At 46.6% G+C, this 20,936-nt stretch overlaps 1 long non-coding RNA gene across 6 annotated transcripts; it reads right to left on the bottom strand.

Annotated features, from left to right (window-relative positions):
• Positions 1–517: 517 nt before the first annotated feature.
• On the bottom strand, positions 518–19,451 carry LOC147996249 (uncharacterized). Of its 6 annotated transcripts, none has more exons than XR_015678037.1 (5): positions 19,204–19,451; positions 11,986–12,106; positions 10,544–10,671; positions 1,484–1,581; positions 523–1,100 (listed from the first exon to the last, which is right to left on the bottom strand). It is a non-coding gene; the product is annotated as an uncharacterized LOC147996249 (long non-coding RNA). The 6 variants fall into 6 exon arrangements; XR_015678035.1 differs by lacking the exon at positions 19,204–19,451 and adding an exon at positions 6,588–6,668 and having other exon boundaries at positions 537–1,100; positions 11,986–12,051; XR_015678040.1 differs by lacking the exons at positions 10,544–10,671; positions 19,204–19,451 and adding an exon at positions 6,588–6,668 and having other exon boundaries at positions 537–1,100; positions 11,986–12,049.
• Positions 19,452–20,936: the final 1,485 nt, after the last annotated feature.

The raw sequence follows: 20,936 nt of genomic DNA, 5'->3' as shown, positions 1-20,936 counted from the left end.
CCAGGGTTGCCTGACTCTAGCTCACATAGGAAAATCTGGGTAAATCAAGCACTGGCCTGTTAAATACAAATGGTTGGCTATATCAACTAGCCCACTCAAAGCCCAAAATAGTTACCAGAACATCCTCGAGGCTTCTCTAGCAGCCACTCTTAGTGACTCCAGAGAGCAAGTGTTCCCAGCCACCTACTTTCTGTCACATGCTCCAGAGAGCGTGTCCTCACAAAGATCCCTCTTTGCAATGCCTGGAATTAGACAAAGAGTCCCCAGGCCCTGCCCTGTGGAAGTTCAACAATCCAGAACAAACCCCGAGGCACACAAGGCTGGTCTTATGAGCTGGCAACCGCAGGGTCTGAGTTTAGAGACCGGGAAAGCTCAGTCCAAAAATATCTCCCCCTCCCAAATGCCACAGTGCCTGGAATTCCACTATTAGAGAGATATTTCTGGGCATTTAAGCCCTATCTCTGATTCTGAGTAACTTTTTTAGATAGATATATATATTTTAGGACAGTACCAAGTTGTATTAAAGCTGTTTTCTTAAAACCAATTTTATTTCTTTTAATAAACGATCTTGCTTACAAGTATAACCATAATCTATTGCTCACCATGTTCTCATTTTAAAGGTTTTGTTCATTTCTAATGCTTGACTTACACTCCAGTTTTACTACATAATTTGAATTTTCATTATAATAGTTGTGACTTTCTAAATTTTGATGACACTTAACTTTCTATTTCACAAATTAATTTTAGACCTCCTCCAATGGTGTCTATTTCCTCCGGGCTAAGGAAGATGAGAAAATAATGAGGTTGTCATTATTCCCCTCTCCTCCGCCCACTCCGGCCTCTCCAACAGCCGCTTTCTGTCATTTTGTTGCTGCGTTTCTTCTCTTTCGTGGACATATCATTACCATTATTCTTTGACAAAGCCAAGGGCTTTGCCGTTGCTGTTTAACTTCATGGATGGTTTTAATGTGAAACACATTGAAAACTGGGCATGTTGGCATATCCTTGTAATCTCTGCATTTGCAGGACAGAAAATCGGGAGTCAAGGTCATCCTCAGGTCCATAGCAGGTCTGCGTTACATGACACCCTGTCTCAAAAACTAAGGCAAAATAAAATAATAATTTAAACATTAAAATCACTGAGCATGGCAGACCATTCCTCTAATCCAATCCCAACACTCCGGAAGCAAGGGCAGGCGGATCTCTGAGTTTGAGGCTAGCCTGGTCTACAGAGTGAGTTGTAGCAGAGCCAGAGCAACACAGAGAGACCCTATCTCTAAAACAAAAACAAAACAAAACATATGGAACATATACTCAATGTTATTTTGTCGATCTATTTAAAAATTCAAGCAATAGCCAGGCCTTGGTGGTGCCGGGAGCCAAGCCCGCTTACCCACCCTCTGTCTCAGGAATGTTTCGGAGATATCAAGCCCACTTACACCCTGGGAGAAACCTAGCCTGTTATCTGCTCTTATCAACGCACCTGCAATTTACAGTTTAGGGCTATAGGAGGGTGGAGACGATAGTGAAATTGATCTTGGGCCCAGCCTGGCCTTCCCGCTGGCTTGCCTTTATCAGCCACTGTATGGAAATAAAATTTGAGAGCTTGATCAGACTTGTTCTTCTTCGAACCTCCTGTCCCTCATTCTTTCGCCCCCTCCTAGGTCTCCGTTGAACCCCCCACCCCCCCACCCCCCCCATCCCCCGCAGGCCAGGGCAAGGTGGCAGTCAGGAAGCAGAAGCAGGAGTATGTCTGAGTCCGAGTCCGAGGACAGCCTGATCTACAGAGTGAGTTCTAGGAAAGTCAGGGATACACAGAGAAACCTTGTCTCAAATAACAAACAATCAAACAAACAAAAATCAGAAAAAAAAAAAAGGTCCAAAATAACATCACGTGGTTTGCAGGAAAATAGATGGAACTCGGAATCATTATGTTAGGTGAAAAAGCCAACTTATAAAAACTGATGCCGAGTTTTCTCTCACATGTGGAACTTAGGTTTAAATCCGTAATGTGTGTGCATGAAACTGGAAAAGAGAGCGTGAGAGTTAGAAGATCTTAAAAGAGGGGAAATAAAAGAAACGAATGGAACATGTACGTTGTGAATTTGTAATGAGGAGTCTGAAGGCAGGACGGGAACAAGATGGGAGGAGAGGGGATATAGAGACCACTGGCAGAAGGGACGGAATTAAGCAAAGTACAGTAATAACACATAAGAATGAAAATAGCTTAACGATAACTTCATACCGACATTTGCACACTAACTTAAAAACTTATTAATAAAAAGTGAAAGACAATGTAAAAGGAAATCGAAGGAAAGCTGGCCTGACGGGGTCGCGCATGCAGGATACAGCAACAAGGTGTAAACTCAATCTAAACTACACAAACATTTCTAGAGGGAGCCAAAGTTCCTGATGCTCTTTGGTGAGAAAGAGGACAGAAGTAAGACACAACTGCTGTGTGATCAAAGCGCGTAGCAGTGGGGGTTGGCGCGGGAGATGGGTGGAGGGAAGGAAGTCCTGACCTCCAGTGAGTCCTGCCCTGGGTATCAGGCTGCCAGAGAACTGTCCAGCTACAATCGTGGCCTTACTTCCTCCCATGCCTGCAGCCCCGAGGCTAGGCAGGCCTCTCCCTGTAGGAGAAAGCTGTGCACAAAAGCATGTCTCCTGTTTAGCCCAGGCTGAGTTCTTTCTGAAATTACCCTGGCTTTCTTTCTTCCTTTCTTTCTTTTTTTTTTTTTTTTCTCAGCCCCTTGTGAGAACACAGGAAACCTTGCTTCCCCAATCCTGAAATATCTGTCTCAGGAAGGAAAGGACATTGTCTTTCCAGGGCCGCTCGCTTGTGAACCGGCCCCATGGCCTTCTTTGTAAATACAAGACAGAAGCAAACCAATTGGACATTCCTTGCAAGCAGCAAGTTTGAAATATAATAAGCAAGTCAACTTAAGGGCAGGGCAAGGGAGACAAAGCCAATACAAAACGTATAGACTGTGGACCACAAGCACCAGAGGTGTTTTGTTCCTGTTTGGTTTGCTGGTTGGAGTAGAGGTGCTTGTGCAAGGCCATCAATCAGTCGATATTCTTTCCCTACTTCAGAAAGAATTTATAATTTACCTTTTACAAGATCAAAATAAAATTCACTCCTATGCTTTATAGAAAGCGGTCAAGAGGCTGCTGAGTTGGCTTGTGTGTTAAGACACTTACTGCTCTTGCAGATGATCGAGTTCAATCCCCAGCACCCACATGATGGCTGGCACCCACCTAAACCTCCTGTTTCAGGGGATCTGACATACTCTTCTCACTTCTCTAGAACTATACATGCATGAGATACACATACATTCATGTTAGCAAACTCATACATGTTTGCTCATACATGTAAAATAAAGTAAATAAACCTTTTAACATTTTTTAAATAAAATTTATTTCTATGCTGTATAGAAAACATTCAAGGGGCTGGAGGGAAGGCTCAACAATTAAGAGCACTGACTGCCCTTGTAGAGGACCTGGGTTCAGTTCCCGGCATGCACACATGGCCACAATTGCCGGTAACTCCAGTTGCAGTCGTCCTGATGTTTGCACCAGAAACCCATGTCTTGCGGAGGACATTTTAGGTGCATTCGGGCAAAACACTCATACACATAAAATACTTTTGAAAAAAAAATTAAAGTGGCTGGGGATTTAGCTCAGTGGTAGAGCGCTTACCTAGGAAGCGCAAGGCCCTGGGTTCGATCCCCAGCTCCGAAAAAAAGAACCAAAAAAAAAAAAAAATTAAAGAGTGCATACAAACCTTAAGTTAGTTCAATTATATTTTATGAACATCTTTTGTAAATAAATAGGCAAAGTCAAGGCGTCCTAAAAGATGAAGTAATTAAAGTACTCATGCTATTAAATACCTCAATTAATAATGTTTGATAGTGAGTAACGGTGAGACTAGGGCTGGCTGATGCTGTATTTTGACCATTGTTTGTTAGGGACAGGTACCTGAATAAAATAGTCACTTATCTTTTCTGAAACAAAAGCAAACTTTAAAAAAAATGTGCTTTTTATTCAGTAAAACTAGAAGAAAATCCTGACACCCTAGCCACAAAGGACCAATGCCAAAGAAAACTGTGGGAACTTGATTTTTAAAAAACATTTCAGGGAGGAAAGATTGACTTTCTGCTTAATAAGCAAGTGTATTGGTGGGAGTCGTTTTTGCCAGGTCATGTTGTGTTGCATGGAGACCACAGTCTTTCCTAAGGTAACGTGCCAGGGCAGGCATACAGAAGGTCCTCCATCTTGTACTCTTGTCGAGGACATTTTAGATTTAACTAGATTTGATCTCCTTGATGGAGAACCCCATGGAAAACTACCCAGCTCTATTCTAGCAACCTGAGGTCAAGGGGCCCCAGCTAACTGATCTTAGCTTCTGCTAAACCGCTTGCTTGTGCAAAACCTCCCCTGCAGCTGAGAGAGAGATACCAGGATGTAGCTTTTGCCTTTAAAAAACAAACAAACAAACAAACCCTTACCCTAAACACCTGAAGCCACACCTACCCCTGTATAACTGAGTGTAGTCCCAGCCACAGACTGAGTGGTCTTCCTGTAACAATAGAATGCACAGAAAAGACCATCGGTAAAATCTTAAATTTTGTTGTTGTTAACTTATCTCAACAGAAGTTCACTGGAACTAATAAAACATTTTTTTTTTTTTGCCAGAGGCAAGGAATGGGCTGGCTCTCTGTCACTGTTAACATGGGGCTGGCTGTCACTGCACTCCTATAAGGCTGACTGTCGTTGTAATGCTATACCAGCCCAAATGCTGTGTTTCTAGAAGCAGAAATGGTATTTGGCATTTTTATTGGCAACCCTAGGGGCTGGAGAAATGACTCAGCGGTTAAGAGCACTGACTGTTCTTCCAGAGGTCCTGAGTTCATTTCTCAGCAACCACATGGTAGCTCACAACCATCTGAAATGGAATCGGACGCCCCCTTCTGGTGTGTCTGAAGACAGCTACAGTGTACACATAGACATAAAATAAATAATTATATCTTGATTGGCAGCCCTAGTCGGGCCATTACTTGTGATGTCTGGATTGGTACCAATCATGTTCACATAAGCCCATCTATTTGCCTGCCTGTCTGTCTGTCTGTCTGTCTGTCTGTCTGTCTGTTTGTCTATGAAGACAGGATTCTCACTATGTAACTCTGTTTTCTGGAACTCACTGTAACCTGGGCCGGCCTCCGAACTCACAGAGACCCCTGCCTCTGCCTCTGGGAGTGCTGGGATTAAAGGTGCCTGGCTTTTTTCAAAGGACCTCATTTTAAAGCTTTGAGAATGACTGTCTCTGAAGATTCAGAAATGAAACTTTAGAAAAACGTTTTGAGGCCAGTAAATTCCAAGGCCATCTTCACTTCTGTCTGATCCGGAGTACTCATTTCTATGTCCCGATGTATTTATTATGATTTTAACAGGATAACTAAAACAAAACAGAAATAGAAAAAGTTTCAGTGCCCTGCCTACAGCTTATAAAAGTAACTGTTGGGCAATGCGTCCCAGTCCTTAAACACTTTTCCTGAGGAGCTGGGAAAGCTTCTAACACATCCCTTCCCCATTCTGGTGTTCAAGCCACCTGGCCCCTGTTCCTGACGCCCACCCAAGTGGTCCTGCCTCAAGGGTCATCCAGCCGAGCTCCCACTGTGCCTCTGTGAGCCGCTTCCAGGGATGCCCCCACTGAGGCGTGTGAACAAATGCCCTGTACAGACTCCCAGGCACAGGCAAAGCAAAGCAAGACGGCTTTGAGGCATCTGCCAAGGAGGGCGAAGGCCGGCTTTGAAAGCACTTCTCCAGTTTGCCAACTCGTGGGACTTGGCAAGCCTAGACAACGGCGCTAAGGCAGAGAAAGCCTCGGGATCGGCCTCCCAGGAGGGTGCCCCCAACCCCCTTCTCTTTTCACCAGACCCAGAAGATGTAGGCCTGGTGAGGGAGCCTGTGGGCTCAGGCCTGGTGAATGGAGGCTACCTCTTAGCGCCCCCACCCCCACGCCATGACGGCGGCAGCCCTCAGTGGGGAAGCACGCCTCTCTCCTGCTAGCTAATGGCTGAGAAAAGGGCAGCGGTTTTCCGTGTTTGTGGGGCATGCAGGAGTGGCCAGGCAAGGACTGAGATCAGACAGAGGTGAATAAGTATGAAAAGGAAGCAGTAAAAATCCGCCAGCCACAGGAGACGCCCTCTCTGCTCTGGGCGACAGTCAGGCCCGTGATTCAGCGCGAATAAAGAGCCCGAAGGGGGAGTCTGGTTGGGAATTGAGTGCGCCAAACTTTGTCATAATTCAGATTCTTCCTCTGTAAAAGAGGCATGAAAGACTAGGACCCATGGGAGCTGCTCCGTAGAGTCTCCTTGTTTAATCAATTCACAAACTGCAAATCCAAGTCCTAAATGCCTAATCCACTGGTCACCAGTAATGGGTGAATAAGGACAGGCTGTTTGTTTTTCCTGCCTTGCTCTAAAAGGCCCCAGACTCACAGCAGGCAAGACGTTCTTCCTGCGGTTGCCAGAAAGAGTGCAGAGGGCAGTGTTATTCAAGGTCATTTGCAAGAGGCAAGGACCTACCTGCCACAAAGGGTCCTTGAGAAAATGCAAATGCCTCGGATTTAGGGCAGGACTCCCGCTAGGAAGAGCAACCCAGGGCACCTGGAAAATTTAAAAGTAAAAAAGAAAGCCTGTAGCCTGCTGAGGTAAGTGGGTGGCAGAACAGTAAGCCCTGGGTTCCAGTCCCATCATTGTTAAAAAATATATATATATGAAAGTAAGCACCAGGTCACTCTAGAGGCCAGAGTGAGAATCCAAAGTGTTTCTGGCGGTTGCAGAAAGACACACCCTCCGGGCGGAGGAATTACCACATACCCTTGGGGCAGTTATGAGAAGGAACTATCCCGGTAAGGATGGCTGTCCTACCTCCAAAGAGGGCCTGGGGGCAGAGGTCAGCTCTCTGTGGACCTTCTCTGAGCACCCTCACTTCTCCTCAGTGACTATGTGTGCGAATGCTGGTTTGTTCAATAGTTAAGTATCAAAATCTGACTGGAGGCCATGCACGGGCGCAGGAGGACAGGAAAGCATCCTCAGAAGGTAGCAACGTTGCCTGATTTAGCTAGATTTTTTTTTCCCCTCTGTGGCTTTGAAGTGGCAGTTTCTAAGGAAACCCTCAACACCCTCTGAAGGGGTGGGGGTGTGGTAAATCAAGGACTGCAGGCTATCTCTCAGAGGACACTGAAGCTACAAGGCTTCACTATCAGCTCATGTCTAAGACAAGTTAGAGCCAATCTGTTGACCCTAGTGACAGAGAGCAGCACTCCTGCCCTCTGTGAACTGGCAGTGAGCAGAGTGGCCAGACCAACGATAAGAGACAGCAGGCGGAAGATGCCACAGGTGTGCTGAGGGTGCAGAGGGCCAAGCAAATGACTGGTCTTAGGAGAATGCAAAAGGGCTTCCCGAAGAGGTGGCTCATGTGTCTGTTATTGAACAAAGGGTAGGATTTCCATAGCTAGAGAAGGCAGGTATAGGGGAAACAGAAGCCAAAACGGACAGTAATAACAACAGACCCATGGCTAGATTGTAGGGTGAGAGGCTTGGGGGTGGGGGGGAGAACATCACAGCCAGTTTCAAGATGCTGAAAATGAGGATGAGGACAATTCTGAGGGAGAGAAGGGCATTCGTGATTCCATCTGTCCTTTAACTCGGGCCACACTGCAGAGGCTGACAGCGTTTGGAATCTTCTAGAAGACTTGAGTAAGAGAAGAAGCTGGAGCATGGTGTCTGAGCCAGTGGTACGAGGGTAGGGAAAAGGTGGCCCAAGTTATAGACCAGATAGGCAGGGAACTGAAAGTGAAACCGTGCACCAGTGACAACAGAAAACAAAACCCGTGTGGTAGTGGGCGTAAGGAGGGTGATGGAAGAGCCAAGCATGAGCTATACAAACTCGGTTCTGGAGAATGGCTAATGAAGTCACCAACCAGCTGGCACTATCAAAGCTAAGACAGACTGTTAGTGACCCAGGGACTACTGCCTGGTGTTTGCAGCAGTAATTAGGTCAGTCCTCAGATGCTGGGGCATGTCATGTTAACAATACAAGGGCTTCGCTCCGTTTTGGCAGGCATCAGCACCTCCAGATTGACAGTGGTTGAAGTTACCCAGTAACAAAAAGTCAAAGTCAAAAAGTCCTTTCGTAAGGGTCCATGATTCGCTAAAGAATGATACCCTGGGACTCAAATAGTATGTCAATGAATGCAAAGAGTGTTTTATTCTGCAGAAGTCCAGCATGCTGGGGTCTTCCATTACTGAGACAGAGAGACAACCAAGGAAGCTTGCAGGCCTCATTTAAAGCACATTAGTGGATTCTGGGTAGGTGACCTTTATCTTGCTTCCATCTCTAGGGACATCCTATTACTAGGACATGGGGGTTGGAAACTTGCTGGGGAGGTCTGGTCTGTTGAGGAAGTAGCTGAGGAAGTCTGGAAACTGCTGCTGACCCACTGTCCTTCCCTCAGGCCAGTGGCAGGGCAGCTTCCAAGGCCTGGATTTGCCTGGACTTGCCCAGTTCTTAGAAACAAAGATTTAGGCCTTGTCTCCTGAACTGCCAACTCCTTTGAAGCCTGTCATGGAGTCAGTCTAGCCTTCTCACTTTAACTTAACTTCTTTCTCATGAATTAACCAGGAATATCTCTACTTGTTCCCTTTTAGGTAAATAATCTCTGTCACTGATGTTAATTCCCAGCTGCCATCAGAAAGGTTGGTGAGATTAGCCTGGTGGGGTGTGTGAGGGGAGCAGAGCATATAGAGAATGGCATGGGAAGAGGGAAGGAGGCCAAATGGTTTAGCTGTGGAGGTGGTTAGGTGGTTATGGGGAAATGTTATGTGTGAACACAGAGGTGCCCGAAGCTGGCCTTCCCCCTCCAGCAGGGAGAAAACTGACCCTTGGAGTTTAGAGTGTAGCCTCATGGTCTACTCTCAGGTAAGGATACATGCAGTCCTCCTCAGGTCGTCTGGCTATAACCTCTGTCCCCACAACCTGTATGACCTACACAATCATTTTAAATGGGCTGACGCTTGCTCAATCATCCCATGAAGGACGAAAAGCCGGAGGGAGCATGCACTAACAGCACCTTAGAGTCTTTCCTGCCATCAAAGAATAACACCTCACCCCTAGGGACAGCTGGATCCCAAAGGAAGCCATGTTCTCCTTTCAACTGAGATCTAGACCAGGCCTGAATGCAGCTAGGCTGGTGAGGATAACCTCCCTGCCGCCTTATACAGGTAAAACAACCAACACCACGGGTGGTCTGGGAATACCTAATTTGAGCGTCGGGAAGTCGAATGTGGCCTGTTAGTTTGTCTCCAGGGGTCTAGGTTTTAGGACCTTGAGAATATGCATTTGAGAGTCAGATTCCATGCACTCCACAGATGCCTCTTAGGAGGCCATTTGACCTATGAGTTTCATTTTGACTCTTCACTCAAAAGAACAGGTTTCAAATTCCTACATCACAGCACTGTCTGCAAGGTCATATGAAACTACGAGACAGCAGAAAGCCCACAGCCCTACTGGGTGCGGCGGTCGCTTAGTGCATGGTAGCACAATCAGCTGCCGCCACAGCCAGGGCAAGTCTGTGGCAGGTAAGCACACAGAGATGTGGGAGGTCACTGTGCAGGCTGTCCTTGTCGCACACGAGCTGTACTGTCCTTCAAGAAGGCTGGAGCTCTCTGACCCGGAGGAAGAGTAACCGTTGCTCGCTCTTCCCTCCTTTACAGAGGAGCATAAAACAGAAGGTCCCGCCCCCAGCCCCCGCAGCTTAGCAAGAGAGAAATAAAGAAGACCTCTCTTCAAAGTTCTGGTGTCTTTGAGCTTTTCGAAGGGCTTTTCGATGGCTGTTCTGCATTTCCAGGCAAGCAGTGGAAGGGAAGACGGTCTTCTGAATATGAAAGTGTGCTAACCAGGCTCCTATCATGGGTAGGCTTTTGTAAGAAGTAAAGTCTGAGAAGGGACCAGGGCAACTGGAAAGGGTCAGCCCTGGCCAGAACGGAGTTGTGCTCCCAAAGCAGGGCAAGGTAGGACAAAGACCCTTAATCCGGAGCAAACTAAACTTAGCCACGGAAGGCATGGAGATCACAGGTTGGAGGTTTGGGTGAGGGAACTAACTGGGAGGAGCTATGCGCATGCTCTTTAATGTGCAGTCGCAAGACCAGCGGATTGACTGGGATTGGAGCTGTAGGCTTAAATTTAGAGTAAACAGAGGAACCACGCCCCGCCCAGGTAGAAGACCACCTGGGCCTGGCCGTCCGCAGTTGAACAAGCAGGTGACTGTTGCGGTAAATCTGTCAAGTGGGCGGGCACTCATGCGAGATGCTGAGAAGTAGGGCAGGACCTGAGACACAAATTAGAGGCAGAAACTGCCACGACGACCTGAGAGAGGCGAGCTGTTTCTTGCTGCAGTTCTCAGCCACCCACACCCTCCCCTCTCCAGCCTGAGACCCGAAACAGACAAGCTGGGAGCCCCTCTCCAGGCTCCACATACAAATTCCTTGAGAAACGAGGCCCAGCTCTCGCTCAGCTTCCACTTAGTCTCCCAGCGAGCATCTCTAGGGCTTTTTTTGTGCCCGGTGCTGGGCCAGATCCGTGTCCTGGAGAGCTGAAGGTGAGCACCTGTGAATGGAAGACGGATGAGCTCAGGACGTAGCTCAATAGCTCGCTGGTAGACCCTCTGTCTAGTGCATGGAGTTCAGTCCCCCATTGCAAAAGCTGTGTGGTGTGGTGCATATCTAAAATCCTAGTACCTTGGAGACGGAGGCAGAAAGGTCAAATTCAAGACCATTCTTGGCTATATAGCAAGTTCGAGGCTAGCCTGGGACATTTGAGACCCTGTCTTAAAAAATAATAATAATGAAAAAAAAGGGGGGTGAGGTGGGGACAGGCAGGATGTGGCCAAGGTTCAAGCTCCCCGATGCTGCCGTTATGCGTAGATGATCCTCCGAGCAGACAAATCGTTTAGGCAAAAACAATGTAAAAGTATGCTTTACATTATTTAGGATCCCTGCTCATGCTCAGGTAACCGGCTGCCGCCCAGGCAGCGCTCCCCAGACAAGGAGCCTTTCAGCGCAGTTCTGTGCTTTGTGCCAAGAGCAAGTAGGCCCCAGTGTCTTACCCTGCCCCCAGCCTTGGGCTCTACCTCAGAGGGAACCGCAGAGCTCGAGATGCAGCGGAAGCGCTTCGGTACTAAGTACAGTTATTATAAGGCGTGGCCCCCAGCTAGACACTACCTTCTCTATTATTTTGACAGCGTGACTTCCTGTGATATTACCAAGTATCTCATGTCACACGTCAGTAACAAAGGCTCACACCTGGGTGTCTTCTCTTCTCAACAACATCCCTGACATTTAAAGCATCATCAAAAGTTTCTTGAGGTTTGGGGGCTAAAGGCTCTGAAAAATATCACTTCCCGTCTCAGCAGCAACACAGGTGCCTACAGCAGCAGCCCAGAAACTCCCGACAGGACCTCAAGGGATGTTAAGGCCGGCCGCTCGCCCCTCCCCTCCATCCACCCTCACCCCCACCCCCGCCCCCGCCCCCGTGAGCCTTCTGAGGGCTGGCTGTCAAACGGGCTTCAGACCTGCCCTAAACCGTGAGCTACTGTTTCCAATCCTGATCTCTGTCTGCCCCTTAGTTCTACTGGTCCTTGAGCAGATCATTGCTGCCTCCCAGATAAATAGCTGGCACAGGGAATCCAGAGCACAGCCCAGCATCCAGCATCCTGGTGTTGAATTGTGGGCTTGCACCCTCCTCAGGATTAATCAGGAAACCTTTGTGGAACTTTCAGTGAAACCATACATTTCCCCCAGAGCTGGGAAGACTCTTGGTTTGCATTCCCCCTAAACCTCTCTTCTGCAGCCTTCACTGGGAATTTGCTGGATCGTGCTGGGAGAGATGGGATTTACAAGATGAAAGCAGAACAAGACTCACCTGTTTTGTGCATGCTCTTTTGCAGAGACCACACAGGAACCCTTGGAAAAGGCTGACGTAGGTCAAAGGGGCACAGGAAGTGCACTGGCTGGATGTATGTCAATTTGACGTAACTAGTCATCTGAGGAGAGGAAGGAACCTGACTGAGAAAATGCCTCCATAAGACCAGGCCAAGGGCAACCCCATAGAGCACTTTCTTAATTAGTGATCACTGGGAGAGGGCCCAGCCCATTGTGGACTGGTGGCCCTGGGTTCTATAAGAAAGCAGGCTGAGCAAGCCGTGGGGAACAAGCCAGTAAGCAACACCCCACCAGGCCTCTGCATCAGCTCCTGCCTCCAGGTTCCTGCCCTGTTTGAGTTTTTGTCTTGACTTCCTCCAATGGAGCATAAACCCAATAAGCCATTTTCTCCCTGACTTGTTTTGGTTATGGTGTTTCATTGTAGTGATAGTAACCCTACCTAAGACAGGGAGGGGACTTCTAATCAGCCCTGAGTGCTTGGGAAGGGAAAGGGAAGACAAGTTTCCAAGGCAGCTAAGAATTGAACTGATTCAAAAACATATAGGCAGTTTGACATTGTAGATTGGGGCAGTAGGAACTGCCAAGATCCAGCCCCAGAGGACAGGACTAGGCCAGGCCACAGTACACACAGGGCAGTGAGGAGCAAGGCTCATTTCAGTTCAGGTTTTAATCAGAAGAGCACAAGAAAAGCTAAACTAATTTCTTAAGGATGAGGGACAACGACTTGGGGGTAGGGGGTAAACCCTTTATCAGATCCCTGCTTATAGTAATGATTTAATTCCAGAAGAAATACAGAATGGTCTCTGTTCTCTCATCTATTAAGATGGGTACAGTGACGGCCACCTCATAGGTTCCTAGGGTTTTGTAAACTAATAAATGTCAAGTAGTGGGTGATCGCAGTGCCTGGCAGGTAGCAAACGCAGAGAGGTCAGATCTCAATTGGTGCTTTTTGAATCATTAGTCCAGCGGTATCTGGAAAGACAGCCAGAAGGACGGCATGCAGCAGGGATGAATCCGGCTGCATGAGTGAACGCACAGCTGCACTCACTTCCCAATGGTGGAGTAAACAGCACACTGCAGAAACGCCATGATTCAATATGGATAAAAGAAGGAGAGACGTCAGACTGTTTGATTCTCATCACTAACGCACCAAAAGGTTTGCAAGAAGGGAAAGAGTGCTCTCCCCCAGCCCGTACCTAGCAGGGTTCAAGGGCAACGAATCCAATCATTTCATGCTGCATTTTTAAGTGTTTGCCCTTCTGCATGGACACAATAGCTAATAATGCTAACAGTGACTAATCTTGGCTCTGTCCTCAATGCTTTAACCGTCCAACTTGTTTGTTTCCCCGAAGATAGATTATTAGCACTGGTCCCTTTTTAATGGATGAAGAAACTAGATGCTAAGCCATCAGAGAACTTAGCCCAAGTTACCCAACTGGAAAACAGGTTGGGGTACAGGGAAGGATGCAGTTCAAAGCAGCAGCCCTCATAAGTCAAGGACCAGACTAGTGGTCCTCAGCCTTCCAAATGCTGGGACCCTTTAACACAGTTGCAGCATCCCCACCCCCACAATACATTTATTTCGTTGCTGCTTCATAACTAATTTTGCTGCTTTTATGAATTGTGATTTAAATACCCAATATATGGGATATCTGATATGTGACCCTTGTAGGGGTCACAGCCCACAGGTTGAGAACTACTGGACTAGAGAGTTCTCTAGAAGATTCTGGCTTTCATATGGCCAGGATTGCCCTGGAAGAAGGTAGGCTGTCATGTGAAGGCTCTTGGGGGATAGGTCAAAGAAAGGGGCCCAGGGAGACCCAAAGCAGCACCTCTTTCCATGGATAACAGCTTGGCTATATAATCTTCCTTTTCCCATGGAAATGGCACAGCTACTTCGGAAGGACAATGCTGTTGCTGTGAGAGCTACAACACAGAGGGAGAGGAGTCCTAGACTGAACAGTCAACCCCGAGGGGAAGATGTAAAGCTATCTCAGGGCTTGAGAGTAGTGAAGGGTCTTCAAAAGTTGCAACCTCACCCCCCCCAACCCCCTTCTGCTCCTAGCCCCTTGCCCTGTCTTAGAATTATTCTAAGCAGCCTGCCAACGCAGAGGTGCTCAAGTTCTGTGCAGAGATCCAGAGGTTACGCCACCAGTGTCTCAGCTGCCCATCGACCTCGGGTTCTGGGAAAACTTTGTTGAAGAGAACCTGTGCTCAGATGTAGAGAAGACTTCACTTGGGAAATTATGATACTTTTTGCAGGTCTGGTGCATTGTGCTTCCAGTTCCTGAGAGAGGAAGAGATCTCATGGGGCAGCTGGAGGGAATGCCACCAGCTGCCTGTGTCTCCCCTTCCTGCTGGCCCACCACCTAGAAAAACTTTTCCTAACAGTCACCAAATGGAGAGGAGAAGCTAGACTCACAGGTGTTCTCAACCCGCGTGTCCTGACCTTTTTACAGGGGTCATCTAAGGAAACACAAATGTTTATATTACGATTTGTAACAGTAGCAAAATTACAGTTATGAAGTAGCAACAAAAATCTGGCTAGGGCGGTCACCATAACATGAATCAAAGGGTTGCACCCAGCATTAGGAAGGTTGAGAACCACGGAGCTAGGGAGTACATGCAAGCATCCTTCATCCCAATCCTGCCTAAGCACAAGAAGCTCCCTTGCTTTGAATGGGACTGTAAGCGGACTGCAGCCCTTTGCTTCTGACTCCTGGAGCCTCCATGCTCCTGGCAAATGCATTATGATAGAAATTCTAAGGATGTTGGTTAAGGCAACAACTTAAGGGGAAGCTAGGCACACCAAGTTGAAACTTAACTGCCCGAGAGACCAACTTCCCCCCAGGTCCCCAGGGAGTTGACAGTTCTGTGCCCTATTTCCTCCAAGGTAGAAAAGAGGGGCAATGATTCTGACCTGCCTTGTCTGGTGCTGTAAACAATAACTAAGGCAAGCAAATGTGGCTCATTTGAGAGTAAAGGGCACTTGGCAATGACGAACACACATTTCTGCTTTCCACAGTCTCAAGTGGAGAGATGGTTCCCACATGGTTGTGGAGACAGGACTAGCCGTGCAGCTGACTTTTGAGATGACTTTGAGCTACAGGGCAGCTCTGTCAAGGCCATCAAAGTTGTCTTGGGGGTTCCTGGCCACTAGAGTCAGTTCCAAGCTGACAATTCTAAAACCATTTACATCTGTTTAGCTTTCCAGAGAGTAAACTAGGGCAAAGAGTGTCCAAGTATGCAGCTCCACACAAGGCTGGAACATCTTTGGGACTGCTGCTGGCTCGTCTCGAAAAACCAAAACAAACTTCTTTCTTCAAAGACTCTGCTTGTACTCATCATCATTATAAGAACAGGCGAATCTTAGAGGTCTGCAACTTCAGTTAATGCATACGAAATAGACTTTCTGAGGCTGGGCAGAGGGCTCAGTGGCTGAGAGCATTGGCTGCTCTTCCAGAACATTGGGTTTGATTCACAGGACCCACATGGTGGCTTAAAGCCATCTGTAACTCCAGTGCCCGGAGATCCAGTGCCCTTACCTGGCCTCTGCAGGGACCAGGCATGCCAATAGTTCATACAAGCATGCAACACACATACACATACACACACATACATACATGATACATACACACATACACACATACATGAATACATATATACATACATACATACAAACACATACATACACACATAATACATACACATATATACATACATACATACACACATACATACACACATACACATACATAATACATACACATACATACACATACATACACACAAACATAATACATATATATACACACATACATACATATATACATATATACATACATAATTGTTTTTAAAAGTTAAATATTTTTAACGGGCTTTCTATAATGGGGAGGGGACAGAGTAATGTTCTAACGCTCTTGTTGTGAGCAATGGGTAGCAGGAAGATCCACATTTAAAAGACAACTTTTACCTCTACTGAGCAAAAGTTGTTCATTAGGATGTTTGGCCAAAAGAGGAACCTTTTTATGAGGATGTTCATGTCCAGGCTCTTCCTAAGGAATAAACGTCTTTAATTATGCAAGTTGCTATAACCCGGAGGATGGCAACTCTGCCAGCAGTTACTGGCACTCTCACACAGGGCATGGATCTCATCCACACACCGCAGACACCATATTAGTAGCATCGCTAGGATCATCAACCTGGATAATTAATGTAGCTCTCTCAAAAGAGTCTTTGTGGGCTGAGAGTCAACAGGAGAAATAGTCGTTGTTGGGGAAAGTAAGCTCTGATGTCACTGGCTGTCTTAGGGTCTGGAATGTGAACCATTTGCAAAAAGGAAATTACCGTGAAATGTTACACATTTGCCCCCATTATTTCAAAGGTGTGGAATGTAGTTAAATGATTTCCTCTGTTTAGATGGCTTCCTTTACCCCTCCTCTCTCTCCCCTTTCCTTCCTCTAGGATGTTTTATAGCTGGTAAGCCATGCTGGCTAATGTGGATTCCCAAGAGGAAGTGAAGGATAAACTTCTGCAGTCCGGGCTGGGTTAGTCGGAGGTAGGTGATGGACTCCGGGTCCTGAAGCATACTTCTTCATATTCATATTCATACTTCTTTCTTATTGAGCACAATAAGAAAGCCAGGCAAGGCTTCAGAGCTGGACCTTGCGGCAGGGGCAGTAATCCCAGCTACACAAGAAGCTGAGACAGGAAGAGCACAAATTTAAGACCAGCTCTTGTATCCCGCCCTGTTGTGTATTCCTTGGTGGTTTGAATGAGAATGCCTCATAGGCGCATATATTTGCATGCTTAGTCCCTAGTTGATGTATTGTGTGAAAGGATTAGGAGGTGTGGCCTTGTTGGAGGAGGTGTGGCCTTGTTGGAGGAGGTGTGGCCTTGTTGGAGGAGGTGTGGCCTTGACGGAGGAAGTGTGTCCCTTGGAGTGGGCTTTGAGGCTTCAAAAGCCCAGACTCTGCCTGCTTCCTGTGTGTTGGTACTCTCTGCTACTGCTCCAGCTCCATTCCTGTGTGCTTCTCACCACTGTCATATTGGACTAAACCTGAAACTGTAAACAGTTAAATTCTCTCTTTTGTATGGTTTGCCTTGGTCACAGTGTCTCTTCCCATCAATAGGACTAAGTTAATTTTATTGCAACTTCTTGTTGCTCTGACAGAAACAACTTGAGGAAGAAACATTTATTTTGTCACACGGCTTAAAGTGACCAGGTCCATTTTGGTGGAGAGGCACGCTGGCAGATGGTGCCAGTGTGTAGTTGAGACTACCTCTTGGCCCACATCTTGGTGGAACAGGAAGCAGAGACTGGACAGGAAACAGCAAACTAGGTTATACCCTTCAAGTCCCACCCAGTGACTCACTTCCTCCAGAGATGCTCCAATTCCTAAGGGTTCCACAACCTTCCAAAATGGTCCCACCCACTGGAGACCCATATGTTCAAACATGCATCTATGGGAAGATTTCACATTCATGCCATCATACTGAGCTATGGAGAGAGTTTAAAGTCAGCCAGGACAACTTAATGAGACCTTATTTAAAAACAACACCACCAACAAAAAAAAACAAACATTTTTTTTTAAGTTAAAAAAGTAAGGGGGTTGTGGGAAAGCAACCTTTTCTGGGTAAGTATAGCCACCATTCCTCATCAAAGAAGCCTCGGTTTACAGTAAACGGAGACAAACACAGAAAACCACAACTGGACAAAACTCAGAGCTGACCAGGCCATGGGAAGGAAGCCTAGCCCAAACAGGTACAGCCCCATCGTATCGTTGGCTTGGCGTCTATGGCCATATTGGTGGACTCAACCAAGCACAGATGGAGAACACTCGGGGGAAAATCGTGTCTGTACCAAACATACAGAGACTGATTTCTCTTATCATTATTCCCTGAAGGATATAGAACATAACTATTTATAGCTCATTTACATTGCCTTAAATATTACTTAATTACCTAGAGATATGCAAATACAAATCTATTTTATATAACAGATGCAAGCATCTGCAGACTTTGGTATCCTTAGAGTCCCTAGACCCAACCCCCTGTGGGATAACTAGGAGCCAGTGCCCTGTGGGATTCCTAGGAAGAACTGCATTTGATGGTGATTTTTGGGTAGGATGGAATGGAAAAAGAACAGAGTAAAAACGGCTCTTTTAGTAGTGAAGATGAAGAGCCGCCCTCCTCCAGAGGAGACCGACAGAGCTGGGGAACCCCTAGGTGTCTGGAGGGGCTCCTCAGTGACTTCCAGTAGAACTCTCACCCTAACCCCACTGTGTGTGCATTTCAGAGGATGGTGAGGGACAGAAAAAGAAAGGAGGGTCTAGAAACATCCGTCCTTCATTCTGGTGAGCCGTGTGTGTGTGTGTGTGGTGGGGGGCTGGTGTTGCAAACATTCATCAGTTCAAAGGCATAGTCACTGGGCAATGCCAGCCTTAGCTCTCCATGGCCACCAGTCAGATTTCCCTCTTTTACAAAAAGGAAGAAAGAAAGAAAGAGAGGAGGAGGGGCAGGGAGGGGAAGGAGGAGGAGAAGGAGAAGCAGTCCAGCATGGTGGTGCACAGCAGGAGGCAGAGGTAGGTAGATCTCTGAGGCCTGGTCTACACAGAGAAACCCTGTCTCAAAACAAACGAATAACTGAACAATTAATGTTGAACAACAAAATGCATAAGGAAAGGATCTACACTGCCTTCTTACAGAGCTTCAGAAATATATAATAATAATAATAACTATTATTATTATCATTAGTGTGTGTGTGTGTGTGTGTGTGTGTGTGTGTGTGTGTGTGTGTGCATGAGTGTATGGCCTGCATGTGGGAGTCAAGACAAGTTCTCCCTTACTACCATAGTTTCCAGGGATGACTCAGGTCATGAGACTTAGCAGCAAGGGTTTTTATCTCCTAAGCCATCTCTCTGGCTCAGGTCTTTGCTTTAGGTCATTATTACAGCCACCAGGGTAGGCTTCCTGGGTGAAACACCTGTGTAGCCACAGGACCCCACACTTAAAAAGACTCCACAACTCTGCTTCCACATTATCATTTCCTACCAGAGCCCGGATGACATGTAGTTCGTCCTGGTCTGGTGAGGGAAGAAACAGATATTTCCAACATCTCCAGTCATAAATCAGGAAGTCGAGGGCTAAACAGGTTAGAGCTTCCCCTGACCTAGTAGTAAGTAGCGCCTGGACTCACCTCCAGAACCAGTATTCAGTCCGGTTCATCACCGTCGTGCACATCAATAAGTGCTCCAACCCTTTCCATCAGGAGTCCCTTCACCTGGTTTGTGTCTCATGATGTACTCCTGCTGGCAAGATCGGACCCTCAGGCTGGGCTAGGCTGTGAGACTCTGGGTGGAACTGGCACCAACAGTGACACTGATTGATGGGGCCAAAGGAACCATGGAGAAGTAGCAGGGTCAGAGAAATTCTGGCTCCTGTGTGAAGAGTTAATAACCATCCAGCTGCCTCCCCCACTCTTCCCCATCACATTCCTGGAGAGACACAGCCTACCTCTACCTCGTGGCCAAGAAATAACGAGCCAGAAAGATTAGGGGTGCTGCCTCACCTGACCTCACCTCTGGCTGCAAACCTGTCAGACCTGTTGACCTGAGACCAGAGAGTACTGACTGCCATCCCTTCTTACGTTCCTACTCTGGCACCATGTCCAGAAACATAAGTAGTGCTTCCCACGGGCCACAGGACCCTCTAAATGCTTCCCTTTCTTTAACAATCACTTCTTGAAGCTCTCCTGTGTCACACAGGGTACAGGATCAAATTCGAGTCCAAATGCTTACACATCGAGCACCTTACCAACAACTGACGGCCTCCTCAGCCTCTAGGTGATTTTTTTTTTCCGGAGCTGGGGACCAAACCCAGGGCCTTGCGCTTCCCAGGCAAGTGCTCTACCACTGAGCTAAATCCCCAACCCCGCCTCTAAGTGAATTTAAAACTCTATAAATGAATTTATTTTATTTTTTGTGTATTTTATAGTAGGCTGTATTTATTGTACGGCACAGTGGATTTCATCGTGGCATTTTCATACACTAGGTAACAGACCTTTATACTCATCTCCACGCCCAATGCGCCTTCTCCTGCAGTCATGCATGTGAACACACACAGTACGAAGGAAACAGAGAACACCAAACCCAAACCGTCTAGACCCAAACAAGAACAAAACACACATTTGTAAGACTTTGTAACCAAAATCTTTTTTTTTTCTTGGTTTGTTTGTAATTTTGTTTTTGTTTTGTTGTTGTGGTTTATTTTTGACACAGGGTTTCTCTGTGTAGTTTTGACTCTTCTGGAATTTGCTATGTAGACCAGGGTGACCTAGAACACACAGAAATCCTCCTGCCTCTGCCTCCTGACTGCCGGAATTTTTGGTCTGTGCTATCATGATCATGTTTCACCCACCAAATTCATTTTTAATCGTTCACTATTAAAACTTTCCTTCTCTATAACCCTTAGAGACCAGTGTGGGGTTTTGTTTGTTTGTTTTGTTTTGTTTAAAAAAATTGCTAAAAGAATAAAACAAAAATAGTAAAAAAAATTAAAAATGTAAAAAAAATTGTTGCAACAGTACATTCTTGTAACAGTAGAGCTGTGGGTCACAGACCACACACAGAGGGACGTCAACTAAATCCAAACCAAAAAAATAACGAAAACCTAACTGCAAACTGGCTGAGCTCTCTGAGCCGGCAACCCGGAGGCTGTCTCTATCACCAGCCCCATCACGAATGTCCAGGAAAAAAAGATGAAGGACCTATACACACCTGCTTTAAAAAGTAAAAGAAGCCGGGTACGGCAGTGTGCGTTTGTAATCTCAGCTCTCAGGGCTAAGTCAGCAGGACTGTGAGTTCGGGACCAGCTTATGCTGCACAACAAGACTCTGTCTCAAAAGAAAAAACAAAATAGAAAAAAAATAGT

Source organism: Rattus norvegicus, chromosome 2 (assembly GCF_021556685.1).
Source record: "Rattus norvegicus strain SHRSP/BbbUtx chromosome 2, alternate assembly SHRSP_T2T, whole genome shotgun sequence".
Classification (NCBI taxonomy): Eukaryota; Metazoa; Chordata; class Mammalia; order Rodentia; family Muridae; genus Rattus; species Rattus norvegicus.
Note: the sequence above shows the minus strand (reverse complement) of the source record. Positions and strands in the feature narration are given on the sequence as shown.